The sequence below is a fragment of the Mustela lutreola genome, chromosome 4 (assembly GCF_030435805.1).
Source record: "Mustela lutreola isolate mMusLut2 chromosome 4, mMusLut2.pri, whole genome shotgun sequence".
Taxonomy (NCBI): Eukaryota; Metazoa; Chordata; class Mammalia; order Carnivora; family Mustelidae; genus Mustela; species Mustela lutreola.
In genome coordinates, this window is record NC_081293.1 from 185073268 (window position 1) to 185097182 (window position 23915).

A 23915-nucleotide genomic window follows, 5' to 3' on the forward strand; every position below is an offset into this window, starting at 1 on the left:
TATAGTATTTCTTCATTAAGCATCTGGTGTCTAATGTCTTATATATTAGAACCCCCTGCAGAGGCATTTGTCTTATGTTCCACAAAGTATCATGAGGACACAAATTTTCCTCTCATTTAATGCCTAGCAATATACTTAGCATATAATTCCTAATTCCGTCTAAATTTATCCAGAGAATCATACTTTGTGGGTGGCTTTTGAAAAAATAACAAAAACATACTGCAATATTTCACCTTGGAACAATAATATTTTAAGGCTAACTTGCCTCTAGTATTAATGTAAATTACACTGCCAATATAAGAACTAGTGACAATTCAGAACAAAGAATATTACATATTGTTAAAAACTACAGAGAATGTTAAATGAGACATGGGACATACAGGATTTATGGGAAATAAAGAATTTTTACTAAGGGGAGGAAATAAGAATAAAAAGAAAGTTACTGTCGATGATGCTATACAAACCAGTAATAAAGGACATGAACCAAATAGAATGAATCAGACAGAAAGTAAGAAGAGAGTTGCATAGGGAGAGAGGTGGGTGATACTCCAGGAAAACTAAGTAGAGCCAAAAATAAGTAGGAGAACATACGTTCTTTTCAAGTGCCCATGGAACATTCAGCCAACCACCACCCTGGGCCATAAAACATAACCAATTTCAAAATCACACAGTATGTTCTCTGATCATAATGAAATCCAACTAGAAATTAATAAATCTCCCACACTTGAAAATATACCGACATACTACTAAATAATCCATGAGCCAAAGAGGAAATCTCAAAGGAAATAATAGAGTTATCGTGTGTCAACTCTACCTCAATTAAATAAATAAACAGATAAGTTGAGAAAAATATAAATAGAGCAAAGTGAAAATGAAAATGGAGCATATCAAAATTAAGAGCTGCAGCTAAAGCAGTAACCAGAGGAAATTTTATAGAACTGCTTACACTAGAAAAAAAGGTCAAGAAAGGTCTCAAATCAATGATGTGAGCTCCTACCTCAAGAAAGTACAAAATGAAGGGGAAAGTAAACTCAAAGTAAACAGAAAGGAAATAATAAAGGGCAGAGATCAAAATAATTGCAAACAAAAACAAGAGAGAAAAATTAATGAAATGAAAACTGGTTCTTCGGGGGGTAGGAGGAGAAGGAGACTGACAAACTTCTAGCAAGATTGATAAATATAAAAAGAGAAAAAACAAGAATCACAAATATTAGAATGAAATAGATTATTAATGAGATCTAGCAGCTATAATATGGTAATACTAAGAACAACTCAATGCCCATAAATTCAACAACTTAGAAAAAATAAACCAATTCTTCAGAAACTACACATTATTAAAACTCAAGCAAGATAAAACAGATAATCTGAAAAGATCTATGAATATTAAAGAAATCAAACTCACAGTTTAAAAGCCCAGGAAAAAGAAATCCTCTAAGTTGGCTTCACTGGAGAATTTTACCAAAAAATTAAGGAACTAATTCTAATTTTACAATATTTTTCCTTTAAAGAGGAAGAAATATTTCCCAACTTTATGAAGTTTTAAGAAGCCAGTATTTTATGAAGTCAATATTACTCTGAGACCAAAATAAGACCTACTACCAAAAACCAAAGACTTCAAACCAGTATTTCTCATGAACTCAGATGTAAAAACCCTGCACAAGATATTAGCAAATAAAGTACAGCAATGTATAAAAAGATTATTGGGATTTATTGTAGGAATGTGAAGCTGTTTTAACATTTGAAAATCAATGTAATCCACCATATCAAAAGACTAAAGGAAAAAACAAAACATGTCATACCGACTGACAGAAAAAGCATTCCATCATAGTCATAATAAAAATTCTCAGTAAACTAGGAATAGAGGGGAACTTCTTCAACTTGGTAAAGAACATCTACAAAAAGCCCACAACTAATACCACATTTACATGGTGCAAACCATACGCTTTCCCTCTAGGCTCAAGTAAGGCAAGGATGGCAATCTTACTCCATATAATTATGGATGCTCCAGCCAGCCAATAAAGTAAGAAAAGGATACAAAAAGCAAATAGACTAAAAGAAAAAAATCTATTCCTATTTGCAGATGATAACATATTTTAACTAGAAAATCCCAAAGAATGTACAAAAAAATCCCCTAAAACTAAGATTGAGTTCTACAAGATGACAGGATACAAGATTAACCAATAAAGATCAATCACATTTCTGTACACTAACAATAAACACGTGAAAATCTAAATTACAAATACAATGCTATTTGGGAATCATACCCAAAAAACCCTGAAATACTTAGGTATAAACCTAATAAAACTTGCAGGATCTATATGTTGAAAATTACAAAACGGTGATGAAAGAAATAAAGGAAAACTTAAATAACTGGAGAGAGGGGTGTCTGGGTGGATCAGTTTTTAAGTGTCTACCTTAGGCTCAGGTCATGATCCCAGGGTCCTCAGATTGGGCCCCACATTGGGCTCCCTGCTCAGTGGAGAGCCTGCATCTCCCTCTCCCTCTCTGCTGCTCCCCCTGCTCGTGCGCATGAGCTCTCTCTCTCTTTCTCTCTCACTGTCTCTGTCAAATAAATAAATAAATAAATTTTTAGAAAATAAATAAATAACTGGAGAGACTGACTACTGACTGGAAGTCACAACACAGTAAAGATTTCAACATTCCCCAAATTGATCTACAGGTGTAATGCAACTCCCAACAAAACCTCAGAAAGATTTTGAGAAATAGATGAGCTTATTCTAAAAATTACATGAAAAGGGTAAAGTCCTACAAGACCTAGAGCAATTCTGAAAAAAGAGTCAAGTGTTAGGAATCACTCTTCCTGATGTTAAAGCTTACTATATAGCTACAGTAATCAAAACAGTGTGGTATTCATGGAGAAAGACCTACAGATGGATGGAAGAGAACAGAAAACCCAGAAACAGATCCTTACAAATATGCCCAACTGATTTTTGACACATGTGCAAGGAATTCACTGGAATAAAGGTAGCCTTTCCAACAGATGGTGCAGGAGCAACTGTACTTAAAAGAAAAAGGAAAAAAGAACCTCAACCTAACCTCATATCTTACACAAAAATTAGTTCGAAATGCATCATACACTAAAATGTAAAATTACTAAAACTTTTACAGAAAACATTACAAACTTAGGATGAGGCAAAGAATTCTTAGACTTGACACAAAAAGCACAATACATAAAAGAAAGAACTGACATACTGTCCTCATCAAAATTAAAAACTTTTGCTCTATGAGGGGCCCTATGAAGAGGATGAAAACACAAGATATTTGCAAACCACATTTTGGGTAAAGAATTTATATCCAGAATATATAAAGAACGCTTAAACTCAACAGCAAAAAAATCCAGTCAGAAAATGGGCAAAAGACAAACAGACGAGTCACTGAAGATGACATATGAATGGCCAATAAGCAAATGAAAAAACATTCTACATATTTAGCCATCAGGGAATGCAAATTAAAACTATGAGATATCAGAATGAACTACAGACCAAGAAAAGGGATAATACCCAATCTCATTAGAATTTAGAAAAAACCGAATCAGTCACATAATGCTTGTGGGAATGCAAAATCATAAAGCAATTCTAGGGACGCCTGGGTGGCTCAGTTGGTTAAGCAGCTGCCTTCGGCTCAGGTCATGATCCCAGCGTACTGGGATCGAGTCCCATATTGGGCTCCTTGCTCCGCAGGGAGCCTGCTTCTCCGTCTGACTCTGCCTTCCACTCTGTCTGCCTGTGCTCGCTCTCGCTCACTCTCTCTGACAAATAAATAAAATCTTTTTAAAAAATAAATAAATAAATAAAGCAATTCTAGAAAACAGGCCTGAGTTTCTTTTAAAACTAATATGAACTTACCTAACAACCCAACATTTGTGCTCCTGGGCACTTATCCCAGAGAAATGAAAACTCAAGTTCATGCTAACGTTAACAGCTCTATTAGCAACTGCCAAAAAACTGAAAACCAATACATCCATCAACAGATGCATGGTTAAACAAACTGCAGTGTACCCACACTGTGAAATACTACTCAGCAATTAAAAAGAACAGTTGATATGCACAACACAGATGGATTCAGAAATTTTTTTTTAAGATTTTATTTATTTACTTGAGGGAGGGAGAGCACATGCACATGCAAGTAGGGGGAAGGGCAGAGGGAGAACAGACCCCCCACTTGGAGGGAGCCAGAAAGGGGACTCAATCCCAGGACGAGGGCACAAGGCAGACACTTAACGTCCTGAGACACCCAGGTGTCCCTCAAACTATTCTTATGGATCAATCTAAATCAAAGTCTGCATAGCCAAAAGAAATTGGGCCTATGCTCAAAGCTTAGAGGAAACAAAAAGATTAACAGAGTATTCTAAGACCCAGAAAACCGACAAGCACCAAAATTTTTTCAGCCTATCAAAGTCATCCTTCCAATGCACATCTAAGAATGTTAACTTTTAAGAGCTCACTTTCCTTCTTCCTTTCCATAATTCCTATTATCTGTATTATCTCTTCTTTTCTCGCCATACGTCTTTTCCCCAACTGTCCTTGTTTATAAAATCTTTTTTTTTTTTTTTTAATCAATTCCAGTCTTTTTTTTTAAAGAAAAGATTCAAGGGAGCTGCCTGGCTGGCTCAGTAAGAAGAGCATGAGACTCTTGATCTAGGGGTTATGAGTTCAAGCCCCACACTGGGTGCAGAGATTACTAAAAATAGATTAAACTTTAAAAAAAGGATTCAAGCTTGTTGGTCCAACTTTACTTCTTGCACCTTTTATATAATTTTCAATACCTAAGGAGGTACTGTGGACTCTTTGGATGAGAATAAAAATAATAGTTCTATAAATTTTCAAATGTTTAACAGAGCCATTTTTGTTAATATGTTCATGGTAACAACATATTGTGGATTACAGTGAAATATATTTGGAAATCAGAAGTCAACATATCCATAGCTACCCAATTATCAGCTGCTCACTTAAAAAACTACCCAGATCTAAGCTATAAGCCTCTTGGACTTAAAGACAGTTCAAAGCTTAACCTCTGTAAAAAAGATTCACTGAACCCAAGATAAATCTTTTTTTTTCAACAGATGTAAAATATAAATAAAACCATGAACTTAAATCTTTATAAAGTATTATAACATGGGGGTGGGGGGAGAAGAGCAGTAATGCTGACTAGAGTCAGCAGCGGTTGGGGGTGTTTATTCATCTGCTGGGTTTTGTGTGTAAGCAGACAAAATCTCTTCTCTTATGCGTAAAATTTCCAATCCTTTTTTTTTAATTAATTTTTTATTTTTTATAAACATATATTTTATCCCCAGGGGTACAGGTCTGTAAATCACCAGGTTTACACACTTCACAGCACTCACCAAAGCACATACCCTCCCCAATGTCCATAATCCCACCCCCTTCTCCCAAACCCCCCTCCCCCTCTCCAATCCTTTTTTTAAACCAGACACAAATTGCCTTTAAAGTTATATGTTAATAATGGAAGGGCTGTAACCTGTACTATTAAATAGTCTAATATTAAGAAGAAGAGTAAATAGGGCACTTGGGTGGCTCAGTGGGTTAAGCCGCTGCCTTCGGCTCAGGTCATGATCTCAGGGTCCTGGGATCGAGTCCCGCATCGGGCTCTCTGCTCAGCAGGGAGCCTGCTTCCCTCTCTCTCTCTCTGCCTGCCTCTCCATCTACTTGTGATTTCTCTCTGTCAAATAAATAAATAAAATCTTTCAAAAAAAAAAAAAAAAAAAAAAAAAAGTTATATGTTAATAATGGAAGGGCTGTAACCTGTACTATTAAATAGTCTAATATTAAGAAGAAGAGTAAATAGGGCACTTGGGTGGCTCAGTGGGTTAAACCCTCTGCCTTCAGCTCAGGTCATGATCCCAGAGTCCTGGGATCAAGCCCCACATCTGGCTCTCTCCTCGGCAGGGAGCCTGTTTCCTCCTCTCTCTCTCTCTCTCTCTCTCTCTACTTGTGATCTCTATCTGTCAAATAAATCTTTTTTTAAAAAGAGTAAATAAAAAGATAAACTCTGATACTTTTTAAGTTCCTCCTTCAAAATTCTTCCAGACAATGGAGATAAAGAATAACTTAAGTTTATGTAGTGCTATGAGCAGGGTATGGCAAAAATCAGAGGCTTAAAAGAAAACTTAGCTTGAGAACATTAATACTAAGAAGGGTAACAACAGGAGTGCCTGGGTGGAGAGCCTGCTTCTCCTTCTCTCCCTCTCTGCCTCCCTCTGCCACTCTGCCTACTTTTGATCTCTATGTCAAATAAATAAATAAAATCTTAAAAAAATAAAATAAATTTAAAAAAAAAAAAGAAAGAAAGGGTGGTCCACTCTTCCTTTCAAAGCAACTCTCTGAAATAGTAACCAACTCAGACCTTCTCTTTCCAATATCTTCAGGGATATAGTCTTTCTGTGTGTAGGGCTGAAAAGATGATGGTTAGTGGGGCACCTGGGTGGCTCTGTTGGTTAAGCATCCAACTGAAGCTCAGGTCATGATCTTGAGGTCCTGGGATCAAGCCTGGCTCTGAGCATGGAGTCTACTTATCTCTCTCCCTCTCCCTCTGCCTCTCCCCCCAACTGGTGCAGGGGCACTCTCTCTCAAGTAAGTAAATAAAATCTTTAAAAAAAAAAAAAAAAGGACGGTTAGTGAGGAGAAGTGAGGAAGACCACGAACCATCTCTGACAGCTGTCTACCTATAAAAATGGTTATAATCAAAGCCTACATTTAATATGCCATCTAAACCAATGAGATAAAATAAAACCAGCAGAACAATCTTTAATCTTATCAACTCAAATGAAATTTCTCAGATGTGGTGCAAAATCTCTTGCCATCTAACTGATGTTTTCAAAAGATCATTCTAACAGCTATATTATTAACAAACTATAGAGAAAAGGGTAGAAGTAGAGAAATCCCTTAGAAGCCTGCTGCAATTACCCAGCAAGAAATGATGGTAGCTGTGGAGATGGTAAGAACTAGTTGAATTCCGTACATGTTTCAAAGGTAGAGCCAAAATTTCCTGATGGAATAAATGTGAAATAAATAGAATAAATGTGTGAGAGCAAGAGAATCAAGAATGAGGCCAAGATTTCTGGCTGGAGCAAGTGAAAGCTGCCAACCTCTGAGATGAGGAAGGCTATGTGGGTGAAGCAGTTAGGGGAGGGCAAATTTGGGGGGAAAGAGCATGAATTCTATTTTGGACATGTTGAGTTTGAGACAGTTAACAGCCATTCCAGTGAAGACATTAAGTAGGCAACTAGATATACAAATCTGGAGTTGAGGAGAGTAGTCGAGGCTGGAGAAATAAATTGGAGACCCATCAACATTTAGGAAGATATTCAAAGCCTACCCCCAATCCGCCCCAAAAAAGAAGATATTCAAAGCCACAAAACTAGCAGAGATCACCCAGGGAGTGAGGGTAAAATGTGAGCCCTGGGATATTCCACTGTTTAGAAGTAGGCAAAGAGGAGGATCTACTAAGAAAGACTAAGGAAGAGCAGCCAGTAAGTTTTAAGGAAAGCCAAGGGGATGTGGTATCCTAAAACATAAATGAAACAAGTATATCAAAAGGAAGAAAAAAATAACTTGTCAAAGTTAGACTGATCACATAATACAAAGAAATGACTCCTAGGTTTACCACTGTCATTGTTAATACTAAAACAATCAAAGTACAGTAAGTGGTAGGGGCCAAAGCCTAACTAAAACAGGCTTCAGAGAACACATGAGAAAATAACCAGAACAAGTACATTTAGATAATACCTTAGGGTATTCTGCTGCAATGGAAATAGAGAAGAGCAAAAAAAGATATTTTATGAGGATAAAAATTATAAAATTACAGCATGTTTGCACATTAATGGGAATGACCCAGAAAAGGGAAAATTAATGATCTGTAAAGAGGGAGGAGAATTGCTTAGAGCAATGTTCAGAGTAAATGAAAGGGGATGGGATTGAATGCATTGATCCAAGGAACTGGATTAGAAGCAAAGACAGTTCATCTATAGTAACAGAAGGAAGGCAAAGGTCTGTGAGTCAGACCATCAGGTCCAGAGATGTGGTGATGGAGTCTGTAAATGTTCTGACGGGCTTCTATTCTCTTGGTGGAAGAGAAAGTAGGTCCATCAACTGAGAGTGAGTGTGAGGAAGAAGGCTGGAAGTCTGAGAAGAAAGGCAAGGATATAACTAAGTCATCTGGGAGAGGGAAAAATGAATGGACTAAGGAAATAGATAATGATGCCAGACAATATTAAGGGCCACCTGAGGTTTCTTACATGAATTTAAAGTTGAGAGTGCTCATCATGGTTGTGTTCTTCAGTCACTTGTAGCCACACAGGTACAGATGTGAAGTACTCAAGAGAATCTGACTTAGGTAGAGTTGATGGTTTGCCAAGTAAGTATAAAGAAGTAAAAAGGGGGCAAAAGAGTAGAGGGCATATGAAAGGGAATTAATATAATGATCAATCACTAGGTAATAAATGTTTAATAGGTAAGAAGAAAAAAAAGCAAAGGGGCAAAGGACAGTCTGTAGACGGGAGATCCTAATGACAGTAAAAGTGTGTTGTGTTAGGGTATTAGGTAAAATGAGCTGAAAAGATAAATGGCAGAAGGTGCTGCATGAATTGAAAATCATGGAATGGTTCAAGTTATAGGTAATAAGAAGGTATAAGATACAACCACGAGTGAGCAAAGAGCTATAACGGTCAAGAAAAGAGAAGATGTAACCCAGAGTGCAGTAGATGACAGCAAACAAGGGTTTATGGACAACATAACCTGTTAACAGACAAATTTCACAGAGGAAAGGTAAATGGAACGTATCCGCCCCATTTTTCAGACTCAGTGGAACAAGGCTCCCTCTTCAATTCCTATATAGAGGAAGTAAGAATGGGAAATATAGTTTCCAATCATAGTGCATGGGACTGACCCACTGACCTTTGATGATGGCATGCAAGAAAAAATGAAAAATTTAATAGCCAACATGTTAGAGGACTGCAGGAGAAGCAGTGTTTTCAGAAAAGGGGAGAGTAGAGGAAAATGTTCAGGAAAAAAACAAGGATAGAAGAAATTTTGCTGATGATGGAGAGGAGTGAAAAGCTTAGAAATGTACGAAATCCTGTGGGGATTAAAGTACGAGACTTGTGGTGACTGACATAAAAAGGGATAAAGGACATAATGAGATTAATCCAGATACACTTCAGGGAAGTAATAGTGTCAAGGCTGCGAATGCTGGAGGGAGGAATGACATCTAAGAAGCTCCCTGTCAAAAGAAGACAACAGTCTTGGGAAGCATGCTTAGTCTCAGGGCAAATGGCTTCCCCTTCATCCCTAATAATGGCTTGCAAGAAAACTACGATGTACTTGTAAGGTTGTAGGATTTTTAAAAACTAATAAAGAGGTTAGAACATTACCTAGTAGCTAATAAGCACTCAAGGTAAGCTTTCCTTACCTAATCAAATGTAAAATATAGTTATTGTAGCAAAAAAGAAATTCATCTTACATTTTCCTTCCCTCAGCTAAATGGATTTCTCAAATGACTGCCACAAAAACCACTACCAAAATGGACTTATTTCAGAAAGGAGAGGAGGTCAACTTCTACATAGTGTTCACCAATCTCAGAAAACCCTCCTCAATGGCAGAGTAACTTATTAATTCGGCAAGCATATATTGAGCACCTACTACTAATATACCAACTACTATTCCCAGAACCTGGGATACATCAGGGAACAAACACCCCTACCCTAATAGATGGAAATCAGCAACAAATAGTATATACAAAGAATAAATGGATTATGTGATATGTATGAGGATAAATATACAAAAAATTTAAAAATGCAAATATTGGGACGCCTGGGTGGCTCAGTTGGTTAAGCAGCTGCCTTCGGCTAAGGTCATGGTCCCAGTGTCCTGGGATCGAGTCCCACATAGGGCTCCTTGCTCAGCGGGGAGCCTGCTTCTCCCTCTGCCTCTGCCTGCCATTCTGTCTGCCTGTGCTAGCTCTCTCCCCCTCTTTCTCTCTGATAAATAAATAAAATCTTAAAAAAAAAAAAAATGCAGGGGCGCCTGAGTGGCTCAGTGGGTTAAGCCGCTGCCTTCGGCTCACGTTATGATCTCAGGGTCCTGGGATCGAGTCCCGCATCAGGTTCTCTGCTCAGCAGGGAGCCTGCTTCCTCCTCTCTCTCTCTGCCTGCCTCTCTGCCTACTTGTGATCTCTGTCTGTCAAATAAATAAATAAAATCTTTAAAAAAAATGCAAATATTAAGGGAGAGGGGCCTGGGTTCTAACTGTAAAGAAATAGGGTAGGCCTGGGGCGCCTGGGTGGCTCAGTGGGTTAAGCCTCTGTCTTCAGCTCAGGTCATGATCCCAGGGTCCTGGGATCGAGCCCCACATCGGGCTCTCTACTTGACAAGGAGCCTGCTTCCTCCTCTCTCTCTCTCTCTCTGCCTGCCTCTCTGCCTACTTGTGATCTCTCTGTCAATTAAATAAATAAAATCTTTAGGAAAAAAAAAAAAAAAGAAATAGGGTAGGCCTTATTGAAAAGGAGATCATTTGAGCAAAGGTCTGAAGGAGTTGAGGAAGCTATGTGGATATTTGGAAAAGTGTTCTTCAGGCAGAGAGAATAGCCAGAGCAAAGGTTCTAAGGCCTTTCCATTTAGTTCTTGACATTACTTCGCAATATTTTCCTTAATTTCTTTTTTTCTTTTTCAATGCAAACCTCCAATCCTACTCTCTACCTCAACAGTGGATGATGATAACAGCTAACATTTATCAAACATTTACCAGATACCAAGCATTGTTCTAAGTGTTTTAAAAAGAGTCAATAACTTAATCCTTATCACAGATCTATGAAATACATGCTATCATGGCCTCCATGTGACAAGGGAGAGTTAGAGAGTTAGGAAGTGGCAGAGTCCTGAAGCAGGGTGTGGAGTAAGTCTTCTCTATTACGAAACAAGAACATTCAGCACAAACTGCCCCAAGCTTTCTCTTAATATATAGAATCCCTCATAGTACACATTCAAGAACTACGAAAGCTGCTATTATAATTTGTCTTCCTGCCATTTTTACAGTTCTTTTCTCAACTGAATGGTTTTTACCTAGACTCTGCACATAAACCTTCCTCAAGCTTCCCCCTAAACTGATTTACATTCCCATGCAAGTAAAATTGCTTTAAGATGGCTCTTGATCATCACACCACAAGCCAAAGGGCTTTCACTATTCTCAATGCCTTGAATGTCCAATCAGACTACGTCACTTTCTTTTCCTCTTAAAATAGAAGTGATATTATATTGGATTTTCCTATTCCTCATCTTTGTGACTTCTCTCTACTGAAAAATCTCTGTTTTCTGAAACTTAAACTTAGGCTTAAACTTAAACTTTTCCATTTTCTTTCTTCCATCTTCTTTCCACCTCTCCAATTATTCCTTTAATAACACTTTTTTCACTTAGACTTCTTAACGGCAGAGTTTCCAAAAGTTTGAGTCCTCTGTGTTTCTCTCTCTGTTAACTCACAGTCTCCCTTAAGATTAATTCATCAGGTAAGTATTTATTGAGCTCTTACTATCTATGAGGCACTGTCTAAGCCATTTAAGGTAGATCCCTGAACAAAACAGACCAAAAAAAATTAAAAACCCTCTGTCCACATAAAATCAAATAATTCTATGCTACCAAGAACACTCAAAACCACCTTCCCCTAAATACTATTTTAAACACATCACTCTCCCAACTTAAAAAAAAAAAAAAAAAAACCTTACCATGATTGCAATGATTGCCCACTTAACAACCACATCTAAATTTCTCTGTCTCAGTTCAAAACACTCCATAGTCATTTTCTATCATACCTATCCAATTTCATTTTCTAATACCCTCTGATTCAAAAGAACTCCAGACAAGCCAGTCTTTCGACTATTCCTTCAAACACATTACTTGTGTTTCCAGCTTGTCAAATAATTACTGAAAACATATGTCTAGTAACTAAACATTAAAAACTGTATTGAATTAAAAAATTAAGTTTTCAAAAACGAATGTTTTCTGATTTTTTCAAATGTATAATGATGTGTAATAATAGCAAACACTTATATACAGGGTTTACTACGTGCCAAATACTATTCCAAGCACTTTACCTATATTAACTCATTTACTCCACAGATAATCCTCACATCTCGATGCTACAAATGAGGAAGTTGAGGGCCACACAGGGTAAAGTAACTTGCCTTAGGTCTGACAAGTAATAAATGGTAGAACCAAGATTTACATTGAGGCAGTCTGGCTCCATCCTCCACTGCATACTCCCAATTATAAACAATAAATAAAAATAGGGGAGAATTCGAAGGGCTTACACAGAAAACGAGAAGCTATTAAAAACTATGTTCAACTATGAAAAATCATTTAAGTTAGTCCTTTGTTCCAACGGAAAAAATTATACCCTTTAATATCATGCTAAGTTTTTAAAAAATTGTGAATTTAGTTGTATATAAAATAAAAAAACACAATCTGTAAACACAAACACATCATGTATTATTCAGAGTTCACCAAAGCTGCAAAAAATATTAGCTAGGCATGACAAAAGAATATACGGTGACACATGTCTAACAAATGTTCTTTTGTTAGCATAGCTTTATTCAAAGTATTTTACTGTCATACTTACTTTCATCAGGATCAAAACAGATTTGAATACAAAGCAGGGAAGGTAGCTACCTTAAAAAGAGATTCCTAGCTTTACTTTTTGGAAGAAAAATTCAAATCTAAGATGTGTCCAGTATGACAGGAAAGATTTTAGTAGAAGTAAGAAATCTCAAAAAAGTACCACCAAGCATCAACTTACATAGATGTTCTTCAATCTACATTAACTCCATGGTATGGACCTTTTTAAAAGTTCCTAAGGACTCATTTGGCAAATTCATGAAGCTATTTTATAACTGAATACATAAAATTAAAAATAAAAGGCAGAGGATTTTCCACAAAACAATCTTAGTACACCACTAACATAAAAGCAGATGAGGAGTATCATACCAATGTTATTCTTCTCTTTCCTGTTTCCCCTTTCCTTCTAGCAGAGAAAAGACACAATTTGTCACGTTTTGAGCTGTAGAGGGTAAAATGCACAAAGCTGGACAAAGACACTAGTTTGATATGGAAAAGGCTACAGTCTGTAGCCTCCCCAATTCGTACTAACAGCTAACTTAGAAAACAAGATGCTGAAGCACCTTAGGGGCACAGTCAGTTAAGTGTCCCAACTCTTGGTTTCAGCTCAAGTCATAATCTCAAGGTCACAATGTTTTTTTAAGCCCCATGTCAGGCTCTGTGCTGGCCTTGGAGCCTTCTTGGGATTCTCTCTCTCCCTTTGCCCCTTACCACCATACTCATTCTAATTCTCTAAAGTAAATAAACCTTAAAACAAAAAAACAAAAACAAAAAACCTGAGGTATGTAACCAAAGACAGCAAAGGAGCTGAACAATGCTTCAGTCAAAAATGCAGAGTCGCCATTGCTAGAATCTGAAGTCTTCTCACTTTATTTTCTGCCTCCCCTCCCCTTTCCTGAGTTTACAACACACCTATCCTGCTGGCCACCCACCGCAACCCCAAAGCCACTCACACAAAGTCAGCTTTTTCCCAAGAACTGCATGAATGAAAAAAAGCAAACTATTAATAATTTCAGATTTAGGTTATTAAAATTGAGAGAGATTTTTTGGAGTAGGGAACCATTTTCTCCACCCTACCACCCACTGTGACCTTTATAAACGGCTCCACACTCCAAGGGACTAAATTAAAATTTCTTGGGAAAAGAATGGATTGGCAGTTACCACTGAAGATATTCTCAAATACGAAGGTTCTCCCATACTGTGTACTTGATACTTACTTTCCTCCCACATACACTGGTGGCAATTAAGATATACAATTCTCAAGATTGTCCTGCATGAAGGGATGTCAACTCAATCTTAAATCCAAAATTAACATATTAAAGCCCCTGTTAAACTCCCAAGAAAGGAAAAGCTTTCCATTCTATTGACCATATTAGAAAGCACAACAGACCGGTTAAATAAAGAAGTAAAAAATGTCAAAAATAGCTCTGACATGCTACCAGGAGTAAGGAGATCATAGGATGGAGGGAATGTTAGAGAAAAACATACATGTCCCAATAATGTACTATGTTGCATCATCATCTGTACCCTTATCAATATTTCCTAAGTACTTAAAGGGTCCATGGCATTATGGTAGGTTATACCTTTTAGAATAACAGGACCAAAAAAGATTGGTGAATAAAGATAAATTTAATTTTGAAGTTGTTGCAAGCACCCTCAGCTTGAGGTGTTTTCAGACTCTGTGAGAATCCTTAAGATCCACAATCGTATATACTGTCGAGAAGGACTACATGTGATATTGAAGGAAGCAGTAAGAGAATAAATGGCAACACAGAACAGAACATGGCAATACAGAACAGATTTAGAAAGCTGGTCTAATGAAGAGTCAACAAAACAAGAAAAAGAACTTCCAGGTTCTCATAACTCAAGAAAAATTCCAAATAAGAATATGGCTGTTTAACCGGATCTATTTTTATTAATACCTTTGCAAAGCAGAGTATAACAAATTAAATCAAGGAACACGTTTCCATTTAATACTGTCCCAACATTCTTCTCTAGCCTGCTGACCTAAACTTAACCATCCTTAAGGGAGCCTAGAACTGACAATAGTTAGTGCCCTACTTCATCAGAATTTTCTGCCATTTCTTCAGCTCTCATCAGGTCATTATTAAACTTTACAGATATTTAATAATATATACTGGTTATAAGCTGTTCAGATAAGTTTCCTAATACTCCTTCTGAACTCATTCACATTTAAGAAGCGGATGAGGCATAAATTTCTCTGTTACAAGTGAGATATGTTCCATCTCTTACTATCATAAGATTTTTTTTTCTTTCTTTCTTTTTTTGAGAGACAGAGCACCCTCAAGCACAGGTTGAGGGTGCAGAGTGAGGAAAGAATCTCAAGGAGACTCTGCACTGAGTCTGGAGCCCAACACGGGGCTCAATCCCAGGACCCTGAGATCATGACCTGAGCTAAGATTGGATGCTTAACCACCAAGCGACCCAGGCGCCCCACTACAGTCATGTAATTAAGACTGTCTTTTATTTTCCAAACTCTCATTCCCCAGTGAAAGAATATCTAAAATTATTTTAAAACACTGATAGCTTTTTTCTACAGGAATTTTGTAAGGTTGTTATATATCGAGTATCATGCATCACTTCCCTTCCAAAAGCTAGGCCTGGATAATAAATTGACGTTTACTATCAAAGATAAATTAACCACATTTCTTCAGTTTTCGATTCTCTGAAACCTTGGTGTTATTTCTAAATATAAAGACCGAAGAGAAGATGAAATCAATTAGCAGAAATCAATCTAGAATCCTCTAGAACTTCATCACCAACTTCTCTCTATGGCTCCTTACTTCAGTGGCCTAGTCATCAAATTTTCAAATTCAACTTAACTGTCAACCCCAAAATATGATGCACCTTACTGAAAAGCAATTTTTCTTTAAAAAAAAAAAAAAAACACCTTTAATATGTTATCTCCTGCCTCCTGACCAACTCTAATCGTTCCTTAGAGTTTCACTGATCAAATTCAACCTGCCACTGAATCTACCTTTCATAACCCAGCTCCATCCTAGTATACTAACTTATCTGACACCATTCCCAAAAATTAAGACTTCATTCCACGTTCCACTGAGGTCAGACTACTTACTTCCCTCTCACATCATGCTGGTCACAGCCAGTGTTTGCTCATGTATGGAACGTTCTCCTTCTGGAAAAGCTCTCCCTATGCAGATGGTATGTATTTTTTATTCAAGTCCCACCTTCTTTAAGAAGCCTCACTCCTAGAACTTCGGTCTGAAGATATCCCTACACTGACATACTGGACCCAGACTATGTATACCGCATGTTATTTGGATACCACTTTGGATAGTGCTAGTTAAATTATTATGAACATTTAACAAATTATTATGAACCTTTAATAAACTCTTAAAAGCCTGGGTCATAGCACAGAAAGTGGATCTATAAGTACTCAAACACTATTTGATAAGCAGATTAAATATTCTTGATAAAATACCATGATATTTTATTTTATTATATCAAAAGAGTTCCAATACAAATGCAATAATGGGATGACTAGGATTTGCTTCAAAATAATCTAGGTCAAAGAGCAGAAGAATAAGAGGTAAAGTAAGTAGGGGTGTAAGTGAAATCAGACTGGTTATGAGGTGATAATCTTTGAAGCCAAGTGACAACTACAAAGAACTTGATGTCTACCTTTATACTTATTTAAAATTTTTCACAATATGCTTATTATTTTAAAAGTACCAATAATGTCTTTACTTCATTTTAAATGACAAAACCAAGATACATTATAACATTTTCTTTACTCAACAAATACCTAAGTCCCAATTCAAACTAAGAAAAAAATTTCTGGAAAGATCTAACTGGCCTGGGTGGCTCAGTCGTTAAGTGTCTGCCTTCGGCTCAGGTCATGATCCCAGGGTCCTCGGATCCAACCCCACATCAGGTTCCCTGTTCTGTGGGAAGCCTGTTCTCCCTCTCCCGGTCCCCCTGCTTGTGTTCCCTCTCTCACTGTGTCTGTCAAAAAAATAAATAAAACCATTAAAAAAAATGTTTTTTTCTAAAAATACCTAATTGAACAGGGATCTTGCAGCATCCTAATTCTAAGAATTAATAAAATTAGTTTAAGGAAAGTAATATTATCAAAATGGGAGAGTCTCCATCAAAAGAATAATTAATCTTACTACCAAAAGTGATACTGTTTATATTTCAAATTTTCATTCTGTTACAACATTCATAAAAAGGTCCATCCAAACCTCAGAAAAAAACATCAAGAAAAAATCATAAGCATACAAAAGGTAGGGGGAAAAAGTTGCTACAATGTTCAATAACACAAATCAGCCAGTATTATTTCAGGAAATTTACAATCTGAAGATACCTACTGCCCAACATGGAATGAATTAGTAGGTTCTTAAATAATCAGAAAAATTAGCACTTCCTCTTTATTCCAAAGACTGAAAAACATGCTTAAGAAATTTCAGATATTTGGCTTAATGACAATGTATCTGTTTGTTGCTGCTAAGGAATGCTCCACGCCTGATATTTCAGTCTATAGCTACTTTTCAAATTTCAATCAGTATTTTCCCTACAACATCATTCATTAACTTCTTCCAAAAGCAGAAATGCAACACCAGCTACCTTTAAATGTTGGCATTTTATTCTAATTACAATGCTCATTTTGCCTTGACTTACTGTTTTCCCAGACTGGTTTTAGGAATAAAAAAATATGATTACTTTGGTTTTCCCGCCCTACACTGTCTCTAAACACTCAAGAAGTAATTAGCTGCCATAACCAAGAAAACTATTTGTTTCTGAAATGGTATCTCACAGACACATATACAAATAGCAAGGTTTATCTTCATAGCAATATATCATCTCATCACCCAATGCAATTAAAAGTTTAAAACAGGACAACACTTGTATAAACAGAGTTTAGTAAGAATGAAACCTTCCTCACAAATACAGTTCTTAGGAGAAAAACTCATCCTCAAACTCCCCTGTACTTATACTATCTTGAAAATTAACTTTTTCTAGCAAGTTAAAGTAATTATCATTTTTTTGGCAGCATCTAAGTTCTCCCTTCTCATGGGAGAAAAGAAAAACCTGCTAAAACGCTAATCCAAAGGCCAAAATTGTGTTGAAATTTTCTCTTCCATAAACTAATTTCTGACTAAAAAGTAAAAAAATAATACCATGAAAAAGAAATGTGACAAAATCCACTGAATTATATTACTATGCTTAAAAAAGTTAACATTTACCACACACTCTTTTCTAATAAAGACCACATAATAACAAGATTAAAAGCAATTTGGAAAGAAGTTCTTTCAGAAAACCACTAAATATGTGATTAAAAAGTCCTACTTATCTTCTTTCCTTGCAGCACTACATGATTAAGTAAATTATGCCATCTTTATAATTTGTCTAATCTCAACTTCCAAGGAAAAAAATATTTATAATCTTTAGAATACCAGGGATACTGACATATTGACACATTTATATATAAGGATGGGCATTTGCAGATTTTTCCTAGTATCTCTGAAGTACATAAAATTCTTTAAATCTCAGAATGTATTAAGTTTTATCCAATACATGCTATTCCAGTGGGATAAAAACCATTTACAAGTTCTACTTAGATTAAGAAATCCTTTGAGAAAATTATGTGGTACATTCTAGTTATACTATTTCTAGAACATGAAAAATCTCTATAACCTATTTCCCTACTGTTTTTCTTTGGAACCAAATGGGCTAAATGTATCTTCCTTCACAAAAAGTCAAGACAGTATTACACTTAATGTCAGAAAGCTAAATTTTCATTAGGGGCTGAAGTTTTCAAAAATTAAAACTTTCTATTTCACTTGAATGGTCTATAAAAATAATAACATGAGTTGAAATAGATTCAACTGAGTATTATTTGCAAGTACAAGACACACGTGCACACACACAACAAAATGAAGAGCATAGTTTCACCTTAAAACCAGGCGTAGGGTAGGAAAGGGAAGCCTACTAAAATCATACTGCTTACATTGAGAAAATGTTTTCTTCATTCTCTTAAGCCACTTAAAATCATTTTTAAAATAAAATTCCCCTAATGAAAGAAGTTAATCCTTAAGCAACACTCTCCTTTACAAAGCAATGAGTTGAAAGTTACTGCTAGTAAAGATGACAATACAAAATTTATCTTTTCCTGCATTCTGTCATTTGATTATAATTGTCTCATCCTAATAAAATTAAAGAATTGCCTATGTAATTTTACGGAAACCAATTTTATATAATAAGTTAAAGTAATTCAAGTTCAAAAACCTTGCAATAGAATTCACGTATTCATCTAAAGAATTCAACTACTGAACCTGACAAAGTATTCCAAACTATCAAAAAAAAGAAACAAAATCCACAGAAGTACAAAGTTGCAATGTTCCTGAAGCTACATCTAAAAACTTAAACCATACAAAAATATTCTGAAATTACAGCTTTCGATTTCCTATCAAAACGTCAAAAAATTTTAAATACCTCTTTCAAATGTACTAAAGATCCCAAATGAATTCATTTTGACTTCCAAGTGCAGAAACTAAGAATCTGATGACTGCAGGAGGAAAGTATGGTGTGAAGAAAAATCACTTGAGAATATATTTAGCTAGCTAAAGTATCTTTACAAAACAAAAGATGTATTAAAATCATTTACACTCCTCTGCCAGACAAACAGTCCTCTCCTAGAACACACTGCTTACAAATCAGCCAAGTATGACCGCCAAGGATTTCTTAAACCTGTGTGTTGATACTATTTACAGGTACTAAGTGGAAAGCTCCTCCAATAGTGATGAAAAAAGAAAATGATATATACTGTTACTTAGAGTTGAAGATCAATTGTTTTAAACACGTTCCTACTAATAAACTAAATATAAAGTAATTTTTTAAAGAAAAACCTCAAGTTATAACACAGGGCAAGGCTTACTATATAAATTGCTTATAATTCTGAGTAGGGATTTATTTAGTTTCCCCAAATTGGGGTGTAAGTAGCTAAAAGAAGAAGGAAGTTTTATAAACAGCTTTTCTAACCTTGGTTTACATTTGATAAAGCAGACCATTTATCACAATCAAACAGAATGTCAAATGAGGATTCCTCAGGTATTATAAGTAAAATTTATAAAAATCTCAATACAGCAATGTGCAAAAGTGATTAAAAGGGTAACTGTATGTATTTGTATTTTGAGGTTTTACTTTTGCAAATAAGAATTATACTGATGCATGAGATTGCTACTGTGACTTTTAACATTTTTACATATAACAGTGTCTTATTTATGTTTAAACTTAAAATGCTGAAATGTATGTATCTGATCTACATAATCCTGTTTGCTTTTCTGATAATTCTTTATTTCATAGTGGTGTGATTACAGGCTCATTATACCATTGGTCAGGGCATTTCAATTTTGCTTTCATCAAAAAATGGACATCATCAGCCACCCCTTGCTCCTAGTTTTCTGCTTTTTAATGTAGATAATAATAACAGTAAGTGCCAACAATTGCATATAAGAGCACAGCTTTGTCATTTCTTTTCCCAGCCCCCTTCTTTTCTGTGGAAAAAAAAATGGGGATTTACTTTTGGGGGAGAAAAATTCAATTTTTCTTTTGCATACATACCTAATGAGTTTTCGAGAAAAACAATTTATTCAGATACCTACCATTCTAGAAATGTTAAAAGAGAACTTCCCAAATCCAAAAATACTAAGTCTGATATTGGCTGGAAAGGAAATTTCCATCCAAACCATAAATTATTTCATCAATTAAGCCAACCCTCAATCATCAATTTTCAATACGGAAAAGATCTGAAACCCACATATAAGCAGCAGATAATCAAAATCTCTTTATTTTCTTGTGGAGTTCACAGATTAATTTGGTTGTATGCCAGATTTATCTTATTTTGAAATGCCAAGGATAATATTTGTTGGTATAATCAGAGTTCACATTAAGTGTCCCGGGGAAAGGTAATTCAGTGGAATGCTTAGTAGCAGGGAGAAGCGGGTCAAAAATAGAAGGGAAGGAAAACACACACACACACACACACACACAGAAAAACCCACGTCCCAACACAGCGAATAATCCACAAATAGATCAACTGAAAGCCAAAAGAAAACGCTCCTCTCCCGAGTAGCCCGAATAAATGATCTTCACTCATGACGTTTAACAGTATCCTACCTCACTCAATTCACTTCCCAACTTGACTTTTCAGGGGCCACCACGGGGCATCCCTTTTTTTTTTTTTTTTTCCTCTGGAAGTGTATGTTGAAAGAATCTGTATGGAAAAGAGGGAATGAACGGAATATTCCCAAGAAAGCTGTGAAACAGGTGGGTAAGAACGAGCAGCAGCATGATCTAGGTACTTGAGGGGCAGCTTTCAAATGACAGATGTGGTTAAAGGAACGGCTGCAAATCGGAAGCGCTCGTGTGGCAGATAGAGTAGGGGCTGATTGCAAGCGCAAGAGGGGGGCAAAGGCTAACTCCGGAGTGGTAGCAGTGGAGCAAAACACAAACAGCAGGACGAGTGGGCAATGAGGAGTGGGACTGATGAGCAGCAGCAACTCGGGTCAGAGTGGAAGTGATGGCTTTGGTCCTGGGAGACGGGGGCTGCTGGGACAAGGACGTCAGGGAGGGGAGAGAGGGCTGGGAAAACAAGGGAGTACTGAGACCCAAGATTTCTGCCCCTACAGAATCGCAGGGGAGAGAGCTGGAGACGAGAATCCGCTTCGGCTCCCCAATTGAGGAAATTTTCGAAGGAGTCGGTGCTCGCCGCCGCGCCGCCTTCTGCCCCGCTCCCTTTTCCTGGTGGTAACTGCTGTGGCGTAGAGGGGAGAGGGAGGAAGAGGAGGAGGAGGGAGGAAGACCAAGAAAGAGGAGGGTGAAGATGAAGCGGGGGGTGGGGAGAAAGGGGGGTGCGGCCTGCACAGTCCCAGCGAAGCCTCCGCTCTCTCGTAGCCGGTCAGCCCCGGGTTTCCCCTAAGCCCAGCCCCGCATAGACTCACCCGCCTGCCTTGCCTCGCTTTTCCCTTAGCCGACTCCACGCGCTGCCGCGTCCTCACAAGAGACCACTGAACGAGTGTCGGGGAAAAAACTCTTCAGAACCGGGCCTGATTGCTTCAGCGAGTCCGACCTTTACGGCTGAGAGACAGACTCTCAGCTTTCGGTGGGTTCCACAGCCAGACGGGCCACCATCTTACATTAGGGTAAGACTCCTCCGGCCTCCGGTGCGCAGGCGCACGCCGATCCGGCTGGGAGGGGCGGGGGAGGGGCGGGAGGAGAGGCGGGCGGTCGCTCCCGCAGCACCCTGGGAGTTATAGTCCGCGGAGGATAACCGCCCAGCTGCAAGCCGGGAGTTGAAGTTCTTGCTCGGAGGGCGGACCGGGTCGCCCGCCTCACGTGGCAGCTAGATTACTGCCTTTCTTCGTGTTTTGCTTCGTTCTGTGGCCGCGTGTGAAGCTCCGCTGTCATTTCGTCGGCGGTCTCCGTTGGCTGCTCCGTGTCCTCGGTGTTTGCTCGGGAATGGGTTCCCAGAACTCGGGCGAGCTTAACCAATTTGGGGGGAGCTGGGAATGGCTCCTCTGTGCTCCGCCCACCATAGGTAGCAAAAGGGGCGGGGTAGAGGCAGGTTGCCGGTAGGAGGAGCGCGGGATTTGATCTAGGGTGAGAATTTGATTCTGAATTGGCGTCTGGGACAAGTGAGCCCTAAGTCCTTTCTCGTGATTGCACATTTCGGAGCCACCACCCTGGAGCCCCTCCTCATCGTGAATCTCCAGTGAAGAAGTATCCCGCATTATCCTGTACAGATGCACAAAAGAACGAAAGACCCGTGCACTTAGAAAAACTGGTTTCTGACGGTACAAATTTGAGATTACGTGGACTTCGCCGCAGATTAGTTCGGTGTTGTACCTGTACAGCTCTGCGCATGCAGTTCACAAACCACCACACATCAGCACATCCTAAAGAAGGTAAGAAGGTATTCGCAATCTGTACGAGAGCCGAGGCATCCTCAATCACAAAAATCAAGTTCCTGGTGACTCCCGCTTGTCTCCTAGAACTCTGGTGAAAGAGGCGCTCGAAGCACTCAGTTTTGATTATGGCGTGTATTCTGCACCCATTCATACGGTAAATATTCACTGAGCTCCTCCTGTGTGCCTGTCGTGTTCTATACACGGGAAGAGGGTGGTGAGTAAAACACAAAATTCCCTGTTTGTATTCTAAGAATGCCTGTACCTATTCTACCTGTCTTAGGGTGAAGGAAAAGGGATAGGAGGCAATCAGTGTTTAAAATATATGATTAAAATGCGTAGTATATCATAACAGATGAAAATCTAAAACAGAGAATGGGAATAAGAGGAGAGGTTGCAGTTTTAAAATCTGCGAGCCTAATCTCATAGTGAGAAGCCTTTGTTTCTTTTGTTTGTTTGTTTTTGTTTTTAATACATTGGTTCTTTATGTTTCAGTTTCATCACTATCAAGCCTAGAGGCAACACTTGCTTGGTGAAAATTTAAAACGTAGGATAAACTCACAGCTATAAATTTGAAATTTTAGAATCACGAAATTATTATCTAGCAGGGAAACCTGAGAAATCATTTGGACTCACCTTTATGTAACCCTCTAAAGGCATTCAGTGTAGGGACGCCTGGATGACTCAGTTGGTTAAGTGTCTGACTTCCAGGGGCGCCTGGGTGGCTCAGTCTTTAAGCGTCTGCCTTTGGCTCAGGTCATGATCCCAGAGTCCTGGGATCCAGAACCACATTGGTCTCTCTGCTGTGCGGAATCCTGCTTCTCCCTCTCCCACACCCCCTGCTTGTATTCCCTCTCTCACTCTTTCTTTCTGTCAAAAAAATAAATAAAATCTTAAAAAAAAAAAATATCTGACTTCCGACTCAGGTCATGATCACAGGGTCCTGGGATCAAGTCCCACATTGGGCTTCTTGATCTGCGGGGAGCCTGCTTCTCCCTCTGCCTACCACTCCCCCTGCTTGTGTGTGTGTGTGTGTGTGTGTACACACGCGCGCGTGCATGCGCGCCCGCTCACCCCCTCTCTGATAAATAAAAGCTTTAAAAAATAAATAAATAAAAGCATTCAGTGTAGGAGACCTTTCTTAAGTGTGTGTTTATTTTTTATATTACTAGTTTTATAGTGAGACATAAGCGAAGTAATGAAAAGAACAAAATAAAAGGAATCCTTTCCATTATTAAAGATGAGAACCCATTGCATTAAAAACTAAAAGGGATCTTAGTCCTCATCTATTTAATCCGATGTTTCACAACCTTGTTTTAACCCAACACAC

General features: G+C 37.9%; 1 protein-coding gene across 6 annotated transcripts in view; it reads right to left on the minus strand.

Moving 5' to 3' along the window:
- CNOT4 (CCR4-NOT transcription complex subunit 4) overlaps positions 1–21859 on the minus strand; it is a 140417-nt gene extending 118558 nt beyond the window's left edge. For 5 of the 6 annotated variants that reach the window (XM_059171938.1, XM_059171936.1, XM_059171937.1 and 2 more), the window contains exon 1: positions 21623–21858. The gene's annotated coding sequence lies outside the window, so the exon portion shown is untranslated. Of the gene's footprint in view, positions 1–21622 lie in introns of all 6 variants that reach the window. The other variant, XM_059171935.1, reaches the window with a different exon arrangement.
- Between the last annotated feature and the right edge of the window lie 2056 nt (positions 21860–23915).